We start from the raw sequence: 15697 nt of genomic DNA, 5'->3' as shown, positions 1-15697 counted from the left end.
ATTATTGGTGAGACTGCTTATCTGCTTTGCCACAGAGGGACTGTATGCATATGTGTGATTGGGCAGTTGTAGATTTTGTAAATACAGATTGGACTCGATTTCCTGTTTTATGGATTCTGGTTTCCGTGGATTTTTCATAGCTTTTTCCGAGTCCTGAGAATCCTTTATACGAGGCAGTTTTATGTTCTTGATGATGACTTTCTGGTACGAATCGCCTTTGAATGTGTGAGTTTGAGGTATTTAGGAGAAAGAAATCAAAGGTTACCAGTGGAATAAAAAAAAAAAAGTTAAAATTAATTAATTAAATTATTATAAATTAATTAATTTAATTTTTAAATTTAAGTTATCACCTTCTTTTTTAAAAGAAGCTGATAGAGATACTTGTGCCAAGACCCATCTGCCATGCCATCTGAAGTGTGGGGCAAAAGTCTGGTTGATCAGGAATAGAAATCAGACTTTGATCTTGAAGAACACTACTTGGTCACTCCCTCTGTATACTGTTGCCTTGGTTTGAGTTCAGTGAACAGGGATCCCCGTGACACGCAACACTGAAGGTCCCTGGGCAGTGAATGCCTTTGCGCTCTCATGGCTTTTGCTGAGACTCCCTTGTAGGACCTGGCTGACTCTGCAGGCCCTGGGGCCACCTCACAGGGTCCATCCCATGCTGAGGGTGTTTCCAGCCTGGCGAGGTTGGCACCTGCATTCCCAGGACTGTTGGGATGTGCAGCTGTCAGTCTGCTCCAGGCTCTCGCTTTGACTTGTCAAGTTGCGAATCCTTTTGCACTTGAGGCGTTTGAAGAGTATTGAGCCGCTGGGTTTTTGGAACCTACAGCCCAGCTTGCTTTTTGATTCCATACAGCCCCTGCTCCCAGACCAACAAGTTTCTTTTGAGCCAGGAATTAGGATTGTTGTATCCAAGAGCTTTTTTCCCTGTTACCCTCAGATCATCCCACGTGAGCGTTTGGCTTGCGTGTTCTTAGTGTGTCCCTTGAACAAAAATTGCTGTAGAAGCTCCATGTGCCAAATGTAAACCAACACCTGTTTTTACTTGCTGCACACAGTGTGTGGTTGAAGAAGTGGACCCAGATGACTGGTGTGACCTTGTGAAGACAGGGCTCAAGTAAGTGCTTTCATTTGAATTTGGTTTGGTTTCACCAAGTTCATTTTCTTTGCCAAGTTAATTTTCTTTGCCAAGTTCTCATTTCTTACCCAACTTGTAGCTTCAAGTGGGTTTTCTTGGGTTTGGTTACAGTCTGACTTCTCTGTGATCCTTCTCCCAAAGGTACCGTTACAGAGATGAAACATTTCTGAAGGTCCTGAACGTTGCCATCCAGTTACTATACATGAAAGAATCCTCACTAAGAGCGTAGTCAAGCTCTCCAAACTACACATGGTGGTCACACAGCACTCTCTATTTTTGGCAGCCATCCTGAGGTCAAGAGAAGATGATTGCATGAGCGTCCAGACAAAAGGTATTTTTTAATCATCTTCTTCCCATCCTAAACACAGCTAATCTTCTCTTTCTTGCATTATATTCTTTCCATCCAGTAACACATCCACCCATGTAAATACTTGCAGAGTTATTAGCAGTTCCAGAATACTGGCATTTAAATTGTACCTCTGCTCGGATCCAAATGTTACATTCATTTTATGCTGGTTGTAAAGACTTCTGTTTTTAAAACTAGTGGAAAGGCGGGTTTGGGTTTTTGTTTGCTTATTTGTTGTTCTGGTATTTTTAACCCAGCTGAAGTCTTGGATTTATTGTTTTGGTTTCTGAGGTACTTAGTGTAAGATCACTGAAGTGCACATAGATCCTGTGATGTTTAAGCCTCGGCTACACGTGACACAGGCTTCTGAAAATGGAAATGGCCTTGGCAGAGAAGCAGCTGTGAAGCAAAGCAGAATTAAAATGCATGAGAGCAGAAGAACCAAGTGAAATGGTACTTCTGGGTGCTGTGTGCTCCTCTGGCCTCTGCCTGCTGTGAACACTTTGTGTTGCAGCTCGGTGTAGTCCAATTCAGTGTTTGTTTGGTTTGATTTTTGTGTGTAACAAAAACACTGCTCACTTACTCTAAAGAACTTCCCTTCTTTACTGGACACATCCTGCAGTGGGACCAGACTCCCCCTCACCCTGGAGGAATTCCCTGCTCCTCTGGAGAGGGGTGAAGCCAAAGCTTAGGAGCAAAGGCAAACCACCAAACCAGGGGCATTCTATATATATCCAAATAAGGGGCTCTGTCTTCCTGCTTTTCCTGTAGTTCTCCTTCCTGGTTTCACCTGGCCTGGAAGGATGGGCATGGCCTGTATTTGTCATCTGAAAGTGGTGTTACTAAATCTGTCCAGAGGTTCTGATTACAGATACTCATTTTCTGCCAGAAAACATTTTCATTTCATTCTTTTCACCCAGGATGGCTCTCTGTGGTCTCAGACAGTGTTCCCTGGGAGGAAGGGCAGCCTTTGCCTCGCCTGCACAGCTCAGGTGGATGTGACAGAACTGGTGTGGCCTGACAAGGCATGAGCAGCTGTCTGTGCACTGGAGTGCCTTGAAACCTTTCTCTGTGAGGTTTTGGACACTTTTCTCTTTGGGATTTCTTGTGACACAGCACCAGGTATCCCTTCCTTTGTATGAAGTACCCTTGGTAAAGGATTGAATGACGGACAAGTGGGGCCTGGGATAAAAATGGTTCTGTTAAAATTAGGCTAAGAATGCAATAGAGAAATGAGCTTCCTTTTAATGAAATAGTTAGGAATAAAAATGCTTTTATATTTGAATTGGTGTCCCCTCTCACGGATAAAACCCCCTGGTGAGCAATCACAGCAGAAGTTTTAAAGCCACGATCCTTTGGCTTCCACAGTGGACTTAATGTTCATTTCCTCCTCTCTTTCAGGACAGGAGAAATCATTAAGCTCCTCCCATCTTTGCCAGAAGCTTCAGTGTTTAAGCAGCCAGAGCCAAGAGGCTTCAGCACCAGGGGGTTGCACTGGAGGGCTCCAGGTCCTGCCCACGCTGTGGGGTAAGTCAGAGGGACGCAGGGTTCCCCTTTTCCTCTCCGCTGGGATTAAGTGCCTCGGGAATGCCATTTCTGACAGCCCAGCCGTACCCCTGTGTGCTGGGAAAGGGCAGCAGGGAAGAGGCAAATGCCAGAGTTCCTTGGGGCTGACGGAGCTGTGGTGTTTGGCTGTGCCCAGGGGGGCAGGCTGGGCATTGTTCGGGCACCCAAGGACTGGTCTGGGGCTGGGAGCCCGGGGAGCCGAGCTCTCGGTGCATTCCCAGCTCTGCCAGCTGCTGCAGGGCTGGGTGCCAGCCTCTGCTGGGGCTGGGGCAGGAGCTGCAGGGGAGGGCTGGCAGGATTTGGGAGCAGAGGGAGGAAAATGAGGAAGGGTGCTGGGCGGCGCTCAGCCTGTGCTGGTGTCAGCGCAGCCGTGCAGGGCGCCGGGATCTGGGGTCAGCTCCGGCTCTCCTGGGGTTCAGGGTGCAAGGTCGGAGGGACTGGGTTTATCTGTGGCTTTCCAGGCCAGCAGGAACAAGGGGAATGTGGTGCCAGAGCTGTGTCCCATCGGGCTGCGCTTCCCTCTGAGCACAGAGTCTGGGCTGAGGGGAGATTGCTGCGAGTGCCCCGTGAGCAATCCAGGGAACTCGGAATTGCATCCGCTGCTGGGAACACTGCCTGAGCTCTGCTCAGGCTGTGTCTGCGAGGAGTGGGATTTGGGCTGCAGAGGTGCTGCTGGGCACAAAAAATGGAGTAAATCCTCTCCAGGGACGTGCAGTGAAGGATAGTGCAGCAGGGAAGGAGAGTATTTGCAAATTATATCAGTATTTCTCCCAAAACTGGGAGAAATGGGGTGGAGCAGAGATGGGGGTGGTTTGGTTTTGTCTGGGCCGGTTATTCCTCGTGCAATGTTTTAAATCTGTTGTATGATTTTCTCTCCAGTATCTTTCTAACAAAAGCTGACAGAAATTTAGGTTCAGGGTTAGAAGTTGGGTCCATTCACTGCAAAACCTTGCCCAGGCTGGAGGACTGGGGTGATGGCTGCTCTCAGCAAAGGTTACCTGTGAATACCGTGTCAGATTTCCCTCAATGCTGGGCAGGAAAGGTGAGGGTTTGGGTCAGGAATTCTGCAAACAAGGCCTGTGTGATGTTGGTTTATTGTGTTTTTCAGGGAGCCAGGGCTGGCACAAGGACTCGTGCAGGTGCTGCTCTGGCACCGGAGCTGTTGCCCTGTGGAGCCATTTTAAAGGTGTGATTATGGAACATTTTGGAGGCTGTTTCTGGAATTCCATTTGTAGCTGGATCTCGCTCCGAGTGCAGCAGTCCAGGTGAGGGTTCTGACCTCTCCAGACTTGTGCTCACCTTGGTACAGCCCGGGGCTGGAGCAGGTTTTCCAGGGAAGTGGAGATGGCTGAGGATGGGTGCTCTGGAAAGCAGGGACCTGCTGGGATTTGCATTTGCAAAGCTGCCGTGAAGTTTGTAAAACCAGCAGGAAATTCTAATTCCTGTGGGTTTTGGGGAGGAGGTGCAGGTCACCCTGAGAGCTAGACCAGAACTGGTTTGTGGTAAGGAGTCTGAGGTGTGTAAGTGCCACAGCTGGTATGAGCTGTGTGCTAAATGCAGTCCCAGCCCCAGAGGGAGGCTGATGGGCTCTGCTCATTGCTGTCCCCAGCTGTCCCCAGCCTGTTAGGAAAATAAGGCCTTTTTGTTCATAATATAGAGTTTTCACATCTATAAAATAGAATCTTTACTTAGAGTTTTCACTTGTCTGAATGTTAGGAAAATAAGGCCTTTTTGTTCATAATATAGAGTTTTCACATCTATAAAATAGAATCTTTACTTAGAGTTTTCACTTGTCTGAATGTTAGGAAAATAAGGCCTTTTTGTTCATAATATAGAGTTTTCACATCTATAAAATAGAATCTTTACTTAGAGTTTTCACTTGTCTGAACATGTTCTCATTTTGCCAAGCATTCCAGAATATCTCTCAAGGACAACTTCGTTATACACTGCTTTAACTAATTTAGGGAGTAGAGGTTGGTTGTTAGGCATCAAACCACCTAAGCGAATATCTTCAAGGACAGTTCCGTAATCCTGTGGAATGCGAGTAAACGTGCCTAGAGATAACATTTCTTGTTTTGAGAGAATTCCCAGATCACAGAAACAAGCCTGAGGAAGACTACTGGCCTTCATCCCACGACCACCAAAAGGCAGAAAACGACCACCTAGCAACAAGGTGCACCTGCGCAGAGAAGACACCAGAACGTCACACTTCCGGAGGAGAAGACCCAATAAGTTGGGGGGGAATGGGGCACGAAAGGGCGGTAGTTGGAATAACTGCCGCCCAGCGCGCTGATTTGCTTTCGTTTCCTACCATTAATAAATCTTTTTAATTGGATTAGAAAGCCTATTGTGCTCGTTCATAACAAGCCCGCTGCTCCCCCATGGATCTGCTCTGGATTCGGGCTGTCGGTGCTGGAGCGCCCTGCTCCCTGCAGGGCCCTGCCCCTAACCCACGCAGAGAGAGAGAGCCCTGCTGGCCAGAGTGATCTTTTTTCATTTTTTCTCCCTGTGCTGTTAGCAAGGAAGGGATGGGACTGCTCTTGGGCCGGGAGCGCTCAGTGCTCAGGTGAGCACCCGCCTGGGAGCGTGAGGGTTTGCAGAGCGAGCAGCTGCTGCGGCTCAGGAGCAGCCACAAGTTCTTTGTTCCAAGGCAGGCCAGAACTTTCTAACCCCGGGGTTTATTTGGCTTTTGGAACCCAGCACCTCTGCTCAGTTCTGCCGCACTGAGGGTACTTTTGTTCAATGCCTTCTGTTGGAACTTGTCAGCTCTCAGTGTAGCGCACACAGCCCCAGCCCTGCCCTGCAAACCCTTCCCCATCGTGCCCACACAGTTTCCTCTCTCACTCACTCGGGGCAGGCTCCTACTGACAGCCACAGAAACAGAAGTTATTTTATGTTGTTTTATTCTTTTCCTGCGTAATGCCCGTGTCTTGTATTGGTACATCAATCCCAGCTTCTCCCGAGGCTGCAGATCAAATCTTTCAGTGTCTGTGGGAGTTTCTGGTTTTCCCATTCCCACGTCTCCCCTCTCTCTCTGTATGAAAAAAAAATTTTAATAATGGATTTGTTAAGCATTTGTTGCATAAATTAACATACAGAAGGTGTTATCATTAGTATTATTATAATAATATAATTAAAATGTATAATTTTGGCATTAGATTTTTAAATTATGGTGTTAAATTTTATTTATTGTTATCTTTTATTAGTTATTCTTATTTTTGATATTTCTTAAAGTTGTACATTTTTATAAGTAGATTTTGTGTGATTAGATATATTTATACATTTTATTAAATTTTTATATTTGTGTGTTAATAAAAGAAAATTTATTGTTGGTTTTTTTAAAAACTGCATATTTAATATTTTTATATTTTTTAAAATGTTATTTATTGTAAGGGATGTAGAATTAGATTGTTTATTTAGATAATATTTTAACTGATTTAATTGTTTTAGCGTTGTTGTTGAAGTAATAGGTGGTATAAAAAGTGATGCTACCATTTTTAAGTTTCAAGGCTTAAAATTACTTTTCTATTTTGGTTACTATTGATGGATAAATGACTTTTTTGTTTTAAATTGTTAACTATTTTTATATAAGGGCTTTTTAATTATATGGGTGATTTGTAATGTTTTTTATTGGTATATTAGGTAAGTAAGTCAAGAATGGATTTTTTGAGTAGTGCTAGATAAATACAAAGTATGTAAACTTGAAACTTCAGTTAAAGTTACTTAAACGTTTGTTTTAGATTGGTTAATTGGTAAAGTGATATAATTAAAAGTAAATAAAGTAAATAGAGTAGAGGTATAATATTTGATAGAATTTTATAATTGGTAAGTTATTAAATAAGATTTTTATAATATTGATTTTTACATTTATAAAGAAACTTAAAGTTTATATATTTTGGTGGGTGTAGTACAAGATGTTAGGTGTAAGTTGCAATTCTTGTGTAATTTACTTGTATTTACATATTTACTTGTATTTACATATTTAGTAACATAGTAACCTATGTTACTAAATATCTATATTTAGTAACATAGGTGAAATGATATAATTAGTAAGTATTAAAAGATTGTACATTATTTTAGAGTTTATAACAGTTGATAAATGTTAAATTAGTGGTAAGTTAAATATTTATGTGTGGATAATGATTTTTTAAGTTTATTTAAAAAATAAGTTTATTTGTTATATTGATAAAGTTAAATTGTTAAGTTAAAATTATTTGAATTTATTTTTGACGTAGAAAATATTTGGGTTTGTTGTTAATTATTTTATTTAGGTAGAGTTAGGGTTAGGTTATAGTTTAAATTTTAATTGGTGAATGTTACTTACTATATTTTTATCTAATGTTTTTAAAAGTAGTAGTTAAGAGTAAAAATGTTAGGATTAAAGATTAATTACATTATGTAATAATTGGATTTTTTTAGAAGTTTTTTAGAATTGAGATGCTTTGAATATAGTAACCTTTTTTTTTAAGGATTTGAAAGTGGTTATGGACAGGATTGTGAGTTTGGATTTGGATATTGAGAGTGTGAAGGTGCAGGAAATGTAGGAGAGAGTGATTACTTAGTGTGAAACTTAGAAAAAGAAATTAATGTTGTAGTTGGATTTTATATTGAAGTGATTTTGTAATAATAACTGAGGAAACTGATAAGATTAACAGTTTGGAGGAGGTTTTTAATGAAATATCTTTTTTTTAATCTTGAAAAATATTTAAAATGATGAGATAACATTAGGTTAAATTATAGAGTTAGTGTAGAGATTAGTTAGAGAGTTAACTTGGTGTAAGAGCGATATAAATTGAGAATAAAAAAGTAGGAATTAGAAATTTTATGTGTTTTTAGATCATTATATAAAGAGATAAAGTATATGAAAGTTGGTTGTAATTATAATCATATTTAATAAATATTGTTTATTATAAAAATGAATATATTTATATTATATAATTAGTATATTAGTAGTATGTGTTTGAAGAAGTTAGGATAACTTTTAAAAAATAGTTATATATTAAGGAAATAGAGTAAAATTTTTAAATAGTGTGATATGAATAGTAATTGCTATTTTTTGGTGTTACTTATAAAAGATAAAAAGAGTAGAGATTGTAATGAAGAGCAGAATTTTTGATGAAAGTGATCATATAATACACTGTATTTTTTTTACTTCTGAATAGGTGTTTGTTAGTGTTTTCTTTTAGTTGTTTTCATTGGAGTTGTTTTAATTTTTAAGAAAATTAACCATATACTGTATAGTTTAGAGAAATGATCTTTGATAAAATTTAGGATAAGTTATATTAAATAAGATTTAAATTTAGACTGAAGGAATTTTGATAGTAAGGAATAAAAAACTTAATTTTAATAGATAAAAAGAAACTTAATGTATTTATTTAAATGTACTGACATTTAATTTTGTTTGATTTTATTAACACTTAACATATTGAATGTTATTATTTATAAATATTGAAGGTCTTTTAAGTCTTTTGGTTTTAAAGAAATTTTAGTTGGTTGAGTTATAATTATTACTTATATCTTTACAGGGTGGTTTTATTTATTGGGAGATATGTTTCTTAGTAAAAGATCTTTTATTTATGTTACATTTCAAATGGTGCTAATTTGTACAGTGGGGTTTTTTTTAATGCAGGATATTGATTAGATTGTTTTATATTTTTTGTGGGCTTTGAAAAAATATTTATATGGTTAGGCTTTTCTATTTTTGAAGTAGGTTTTGATGGTTTTTGTTGTTTTTCTGAGAGTTTTTGATTTAGAATTTGAAGAGTATTTGGCGTTTGGAGGAAATAAAGGTGAGGGTTTTTTGGATACAGCTGAGTTGTATGGTATGTTATTTTGATTTTTTGTTTGGTTGTGGGGAAGGTCTCCTTTGGTTAGATGTGGGAGCGTGAGACTGGAACTAGGACTTTTTGTCTAATGCTTGATGAGTGTGTTTTATGGGGAGGAGGTGTTATTTTAAGTTTTATAAAATACACTGAGAATTAGTTAAACTCATGGAAGAAACATTATGGTAATTAAAGGGTGCTATGTTTAAAGAGCTATAAATCTGTTTTAATAACTGCTTGACATAAGGTGAGCTCAATCTACTTTTTCTGCCCCAGCAAGCATCAGGCACGTCCGCATCAATGGCACGACCCCTGCCCACTGCTCCTGTTTCACCCGACCAAATTCAAGAGCAAAAGTTGGTTGGGCTTTAAGAACTTGAAATAACTTTGAAGCAAAATAAATCACATTTTTCCCCTGTGTTTTTTTCCTTTCAGATGCTGCACTCACCTCTGCAGACAAGCGCTGAGCTCTCACTGCAGGAACCTGTCAGGCCTCGGTGGCTGTGAGTTCACGTTCTTCTCACTGGGGAATTGAAATAATTGCTGGTTAATTGCAGAAATGTTTTCTGGAGCCTTTCCCCTTTTGTGCCCCTGTGCTGTGTGGGACAAGGGCAGAGGAGCCTCGGGCTGGAAAGGGGCGGGAGAAGGCAAAGGGACCCCCTGGTGTCCCCAGGGCTCTGTGGGGAACAGAACGGACACTGTGCGGGCACGGGGAGGTGAGGAGTGACAGTCTGGGGCCAAATCCCAGCTCACCCGCAGGGAAATAAGTGAGGGACATTTTGGAGGGGAAAGCTGAGGCCATGAGTTCACCCAGCCTGGCCAAGTTGTGTTCGCACAAAGTGGCACCAGAGGCGAAAGTCAATCCAGAGCCCACCCTGCTCAACCTCTAAGTCCCAGAATAAATTCTTCAAGCTGCCCGTTGAGAGACTAAAAACACATGAAAGAGAACCAAGAGCATTCCGAGAGCAAACCAGAAGGTTCCTGGGAATCCCACTGCACTGTTGTCACAGCCTTTTTGACAGAGCTTTAAGTTTTTTATCTCAATGCTGATTTTTTCTGCCTGGATCATTCACTCTGGGGGCTGTGGGGATTTTTTGGGATTGAACTCCCTCCCTGTGGCCCTGACACTGCTCAGGAGCTGGAGGAAAAGCAGAGTCAGCTCTCCTGGCAGGGGCAAGGAGTTTTCCCCCAGAGCAGATGCAGCAGCTGCCTTCTAGCCCGGCCAGGAGGGATCTGCTTTGGCTCCTGGCTGCTGCAGGGACAGAACGTGTTCAGCTGCTCCAGGTGACATTCCAGCTGCCTCATCTCCCATCCCTGCTCCCGCCCCTCCTGCTCTCAGCTCCCGCCCAGCCAGCTGTGCCGAGGGGAATTTGTCCCACCAGCAGCAGGGGAAGGACAAGGGCTCCCACCCTGGCACTTGGATTGTCCCTCTGGGGGATGCCGGCTGCTGGGATTTAGATCATTCTATACATTTGGCTGCTGAAACTTCCCCACCCAGGGGATTTTGCACAAAGATTGTTCTCTGCGTGGTGCCTGGATTTGGGGTTCAGTATCAGCTTTGCTAGTTCAGATGAATTATACCCACAGCCCCAGGTTCCCTGCTGAATTCCTGCTGGAATAACCTGACAGTGCCTCGTGGAGAGTGGAAATTCCCATGCAGAGCTGCCACTTTAGCACCAGCTGTGTCAGGAACCAGCAGAGGTTCCAGGGAAGCTCAGTGGGATCAGGACAAGGACAGGTCTCTATTCTATAGAACTTGCTATTTAAAACCCTCATCCCCCAGCCCAGGGCTGTGTCTGGAGTCACTTGACAGAGTTCCCTGGAACTCAGCTGATTTCACCCCCCGGAGCTCAGGCTCCAGCTGATGTTTTAAAGCAGGACAAGGCGGTGGCTGGATGCGCTCCCGGCCTGTGCTGAGGCAGAACATCTCTCCTGCAGAAGCTCCGCTCCTTTCAGAGCCTCAGCAGCGGCCTCTGCATGTCCTTTTCCCTCAGGAAAGGGATGCACATCCCTGCCTGCAGCACACCTCCAGTGGGACCCACCTGTGAGAGTTTTCCATCACTTCTGCACCTCCAGCTGGCTCCCTGGAAATCTCCAGACATCATCGCACTCGAACCTCTGATTTTAAGGCATCTCCGAGGCTGTGGCTTGGCATTTAGTATCTGTGAGGGAAGATTGCCTTGGCTCAAATGAAACGTAAACTTTAAGGCATTTAGAGATTTTGAGGAGCTAAGAGAAATACGTCTTACTAGAATTAATTAAAATAAGAATAATAAATGAGTAGGCCTTGATGAAGTTAGGAGTTAGTAGTTAACTAATAATTAATTGCTTGTCAGCACAATGTTTAGTTAGCTGGATTTATAATGAAGAATATAGAAACTGATAAATAGCTTTTAGGAACATAAGACAATTGTGGGCCTCCTCTGTTCTGAAACCAATTGAAGACAAGGAATGGGAGTTCTACCAAGAGTTCATTTGTCATACTTGCATTGAAAAGGTAGAAAGGTCAGAAGGAGGAAGATGTCATTTACTTCCTCATTTTGGGACCCCTCCCCATGAAAGGGACCACCGACCCATTTCAAGGGACAAACTACGCATGCTTAATAGCTTTTGGAGTGATTAGCATACGAAGCGGGGAATGGGATGTACCAAAATTATGAATATGTATTTGTATTTTGTGTATTCAATACTTGTATGGATAAAAAGACTCTGTAATCACCTGGAAGGGGCGGTGTGTATTTGGGAGCGATCCCGCACGCTGCCCGGCGTCGAATAAACACACACTTGCTAACTTTAAACTGTTTAGAGAGTTTTTGTCCGTCACAGTTGGATTTCGATACTAGATCAATATCCATATTTTTTTAATAAATCACAAACGCTGCTGGTGGATGATGGCCTCAGGCTGGAAAAGAGGGAGGAGATTTGGGGTGGCTGGGACATACCTGGCAGCTGTGTGGGAGCTCGGGGAGGTCAGAAACGGGGATTGCTGTCAGAGCCCCTCTGCAAACGGCCGTGCCTCGGTTCCCAGGTGATGCCAGCCGTTCCCTGGGGTCCCTCCGGGCTGTCGGTGCCGTCTGTCCGGGCTGAAGCATCCCTGCGCGCCTGTGGGGAGCAGCCCCCGGCCGAGGAGCCACGGGCAGCCCTTGAGCCGCGTCCGTGCCAGCGCTGTCCGGTGCCCCGGTGCCCGTGCCGGGCCGTGCGTTGGTCACGCTGCGAGCCACGGGCCGGGCACGGCAGCTCCTGCCCTGCCGAGCCAAGGACCGGAGGTGCTCTCTGCCCTCCGTGGGCTCCGGGCTCCTGCAGCCCCGCACCGGGCGCAGGCGGAGCGGGAGCGGCGGCCCCGGCGGAGCGGCGGTGCCGGTCCCGATCGCCGCCCCGATCCCGCCCCGATCCTCCGGCCCCGGCACCCCCACCCTGCCCGCCGAGGAAGGAGCGGCGCTGCCCGGCTCCCACAGCAGCCACCGGCGGGACCGGGGCCCAAATCCCCGGGCCCGGATCCCAGTCCCGGTCGCACCTGAGCCCGTCGGGCGCCGCGCAGCGCCGGGAGCAGCCCCGATCCGATCTCCGCACGGCGCTCCGAGCGCCGGTCCCGCCGCAGCCCGGCCGAGCATTCCCCGCAGAATGTGAGGCGGGCGCGGATCCGCCGCCATTTATGGGCGGGGGGCGGGGGGGCGGGGCCGGGGGCGGGGCCAGCACAGGTGCGCGCACAGGTGCGCGGGGCCCCAGCGCGCCTGCGCGGGGCGGGGCCGGGGGGATTTAAGCGGCGGGGAGGGCCGGGCAGAGCCATTTGACGCTGGGCGCTCGGGGCGGGAGGTTGCGGCCGGGCGGGCCCCTTTATCTCTTTTTCTCTATATTTCTTTGCTTCTGTGTTTCTGTTCTTTTGCGTTTCTTTTTCTCTATACCTCTCCTGTGTACCCTCCCTTCCTCCCCTCCCCCACCCCCTACACCCTCCCCCCCCCAAACCCCCCCCCTCCCTCTCCCCCCTAGCCCTCCCCTCCCTCCCCCCCGGGCGGCCCCCCCTACACCCCTTTCCCTTTCCTCCCTTTCTATTCCCCTACTGACCCCTACCCTGTTCCTCTATCCTGTCCCTGTTCCTTCCCTCCCCAGCCGGGTTCCCCCGCGCCCCCTTTCCCTGCTCCCCTCCCCGCTCCACACGTTCCGCCTCCTTCCCCAAACCTGCCTTCAATCCTTCCTTTCCTTCCTCCACCCTGCCTTCCCCCCAGCCCCCTCCCCGACTGCCCCGCGCACCCCGACCTCTGTCCCCCTGCCCCCTGTCCTTGTCCCCTTCCTCTCGGCTGCCGCTGTGCTGCCCTGTTCTCGTTCCCCATTCCCCTTTTCCTTCTTTCCTCGCAGCCGCGGGGCTCGGGGTGCCGGATAATAAAGCCCAGAGGGCCGGAGCCCGGCGCCCCCCGCCCTCGCTGGGGTCCCCACACGGGGCAGGAGCCGCTCTGCGGGTCCCCCCATTACAGTGCAACACACGGGCCGACACTGCCGGGGCTCCGGCTTTCCCGACATCACACTGGGGGTCGGGCCGGGGGCAGGGAGGGTCCTGGGGGGTGGGGGGGTGAGGAAGGGCCCCCTCATTAGGAGGGGGCTCTGGGGGGAGGGGGGGGTGGGGGTTAGGGGGAGGGATGGGGGGGCGGGGCCGGGGGGGTGGGAGGGGAGGGGCAGGGGGTGGGAGGGGTGGGGTAGGGGTGGGGTAGGGGGGGTGGGGGGGGGGTGGGGGGGTGAGGGGGGAGGGAGGGGGGGTGGGGTGGGGGGGTGGGGTGGGGGGGGAGGGGGGTGGGGGGGGGTGGGGTGGGGGGGGAGGGAGGGGGGGTGGGGTGGGGGGGTGGGGTGGGGGGGGAGGGGGGGGGGTGGGGTGGGGAGGGAGGGGGGGTGGGGTGGGGTGGGGGGGAGGGGGGGTGGGGGGGGTGGGGGGGTGGGGGGGGAGGGAGGGGGGTGGGGTGGGGGGGGTGGGGGGGGTGGGGTGGGGGGGAGGGGGGGGGTGGGGTGGGGGGGAGGGAGGGGGGGTGGGGTGGGGGGGTGGGGTGGGGGGGGAGGGGGGGTGGGGGGGTGGGGGGGGTGGGGGGGGGTGGGGTGGGGGGGAGGGGGGGGGTGGGGTGGGGGGGGGGAGGGGGGGTGGGGTGGGGGGGTGGGGTGGGGGGGAGGGGGGGTGGGGGGGTGGGGGGGGAGGGAGGGGGGGTGGGGTGGGGGGGGTGGGGGGGGGTGGGGTGGGGGGAGGGAGGGGGGGTGGGGTGGGGGGGGTGGGGGGGGTGGGGTGGGGGGGAGGGAGGGGGGGTGGGGTGGGGGGGGTGGGGGGGGTGGGGTGGGGGGGAGGGAGGGGGGGTGGGGTGGGGGGGTGGGGGGGGGTGGGGTGGGGGGGAGGGGGGGGGTGGGGTGGGGGGGAGGGAGGGGGGGTGGGGTGGGGGGGTGGGGTGGGGGGGAGGGGGGGTGGGGGGGTGGGGGGGGAGGGAGGGGGGGTGGGGTGGGGGGGGTGGGGGGGGGTGGGGTGGGGGGGAGGGAGGGGGGGTGGGGTGGGGGGGGTGGGGGGGGGTGGGGTGGGGGGGAGGGAGGGGGGGTGGGGTGGGGGGGTGGGGGGGGGTGGGGTGTGGGGGGGGTGGGGGGGGAGGGAGGGGTGGGGGGGGAGAGTCCTGGAGGACGGCTGCTGGTGTGTTTTTTTCATTTTTTTTTTTTATATATGTCTGTTCATGCCGCTGAGTGACGTGACCCCCTCTGCTACCCCCCCCACCCACCCCCCCCACCCCACCCCCCCTCCCTCCCCCCCCACCCCCCCACCCCCCCTCCCCCCCCACCCCACCCCCCCACCCCACCCCCCCACCCCACCCCCCCACCCCACCCCCCCTCCCCACCCCCCCACCCCACCCCCCCACCCCACCCCCCCTCCCTCCCCCCCACCCCCCCTCCCCCCCCACCCCACCCCCCCACCCCACCCCCCCTCCCTCCCCCCCACCCCCCCTCCCCCCCACCCCACCCCACCCCCCCTCCCACCCCCCCTCCCCCCCACCCCACCCCCCCACCCCACCCCCCCACCCCCCCTCCCACCCCCCCTCCCCCCCACCCCTCCCCACCCCCCCACCCCACCCCCCCACCCCACCCACCCTCCCCTCCCTCCCCCCCCCCACCCCACCCCCCCCTCCCTCCCCCCTCACCCCCCCACCCCCCACCCCCCCCCCACCCCCCCTACCCCACCCCTACCCCACCCCTCCCACCCCCCCGGCCCCCCCCCCTACCCCACCCCTACCCCACCCCTCCCACCCCCTGCCCCTCCCCTCCCACCCCCCCGGCCCCGCCCCCCCATCCCTCCCCCTAACCCCCACCCCCCCCTCCCCCCAGAGCCCCCTCCTAATGAGGGGGCCCTTCCTCACCCCCCCACCCCCCAGGACCCTCCCTGCCCCCGGCCCGACCCCCAGTGTGATGTCGGGAAAGCCGGAGCCCCGGCAGTGTCGGCCCGTGTGTTGCACTGTAATGGGGGGACCCGCAGAGCGGCTCCTGCCCCGTGTGGGGACCCCAGCGAGGGCGGGGGGCGCCGGGCTCCGGCCCTCTGGGCTTTATTATCCGGCACCCCGAGCCCCGCGGCTGCGAGGAAAGAAGGAAAAGGGGAATGGGGAACGAGAACAGGGCAGCACAGCGGCAGCCGAGAGGAAGGGGACAAGGACAGGGGGCAGGGGGACAGAGGTCGGGGTGCGCGGGGCAGTCGGGGAGGGGGCTGGGGGGAAGGCAGGGTGGAGGAAGGAAAGGAAGGATTGAAGGCAGGTTTGGGGAAGGAGGCGGAACGTGTGGAGCGGGGAGGGGAGCAGGGAAAGGGGGCGCGGGGGAACC

General features: G+C 50.6%; 2 long non-coding RNA genes across 3 annotated transcripts; one reads left to right on the top strand and one right to left on the bottom strand.

Annotated features, from left to right (window-relative positions):
• Nucleotides 1-265: 265 nt before the first annotated feature.
• Nucleotides 266-11673, top strand: LOC140681726 (uncharacterized). 2 transcript variants are annotated; one of them, XR_012052854.1, is made up of 3 exons: nt 266-3014; nt 4162-4318; nt 5136-11673. It is a non-coding gene; the product is annotated as an uncharacterized lncRNA (long non-coding RNA). The 2 variants fall into 2 exon arrangements; XR_012052853.1 differs by lacking the exon at nt 266-3014 and having other exon boundaries at nt 3021-4318.
• LOC140681727 (uncharacterized) lies at nt 5940-12839 on the bottom strand. Its single transcript, XR_012052855.1, has 2 exons — nt 9324-12839; nt 5940-6087 (listed from the first exon to the last, which is right to left on the bottom strand). It is a non-coding gene; the product is annotated as an uncharacterized lncRNA (long non-coding RNA).
• Between the last annotated feature and the right edge of the window lie 2858 nt (nt 12840-15697).

Source organism: Taeniopygia guttata, chromosome Z, assembly GCF_048771995.1.
Source record: "Taeniopygia guttata chromosome Z, bTaeGut7.mat, whole genome shotgun sequence".
Lineage (NCBI taxonomy): Eukaryota > Metazoa > Chordata > Aves > Passeriformes > Estrildidae > Taeniopygia > Taeniopygia guttata.
The sequence above is the reverse complement of the archived record's forward strand: the minus strand, read 5'-3'. Positions and strand labels throughout refer to the sequence as shown.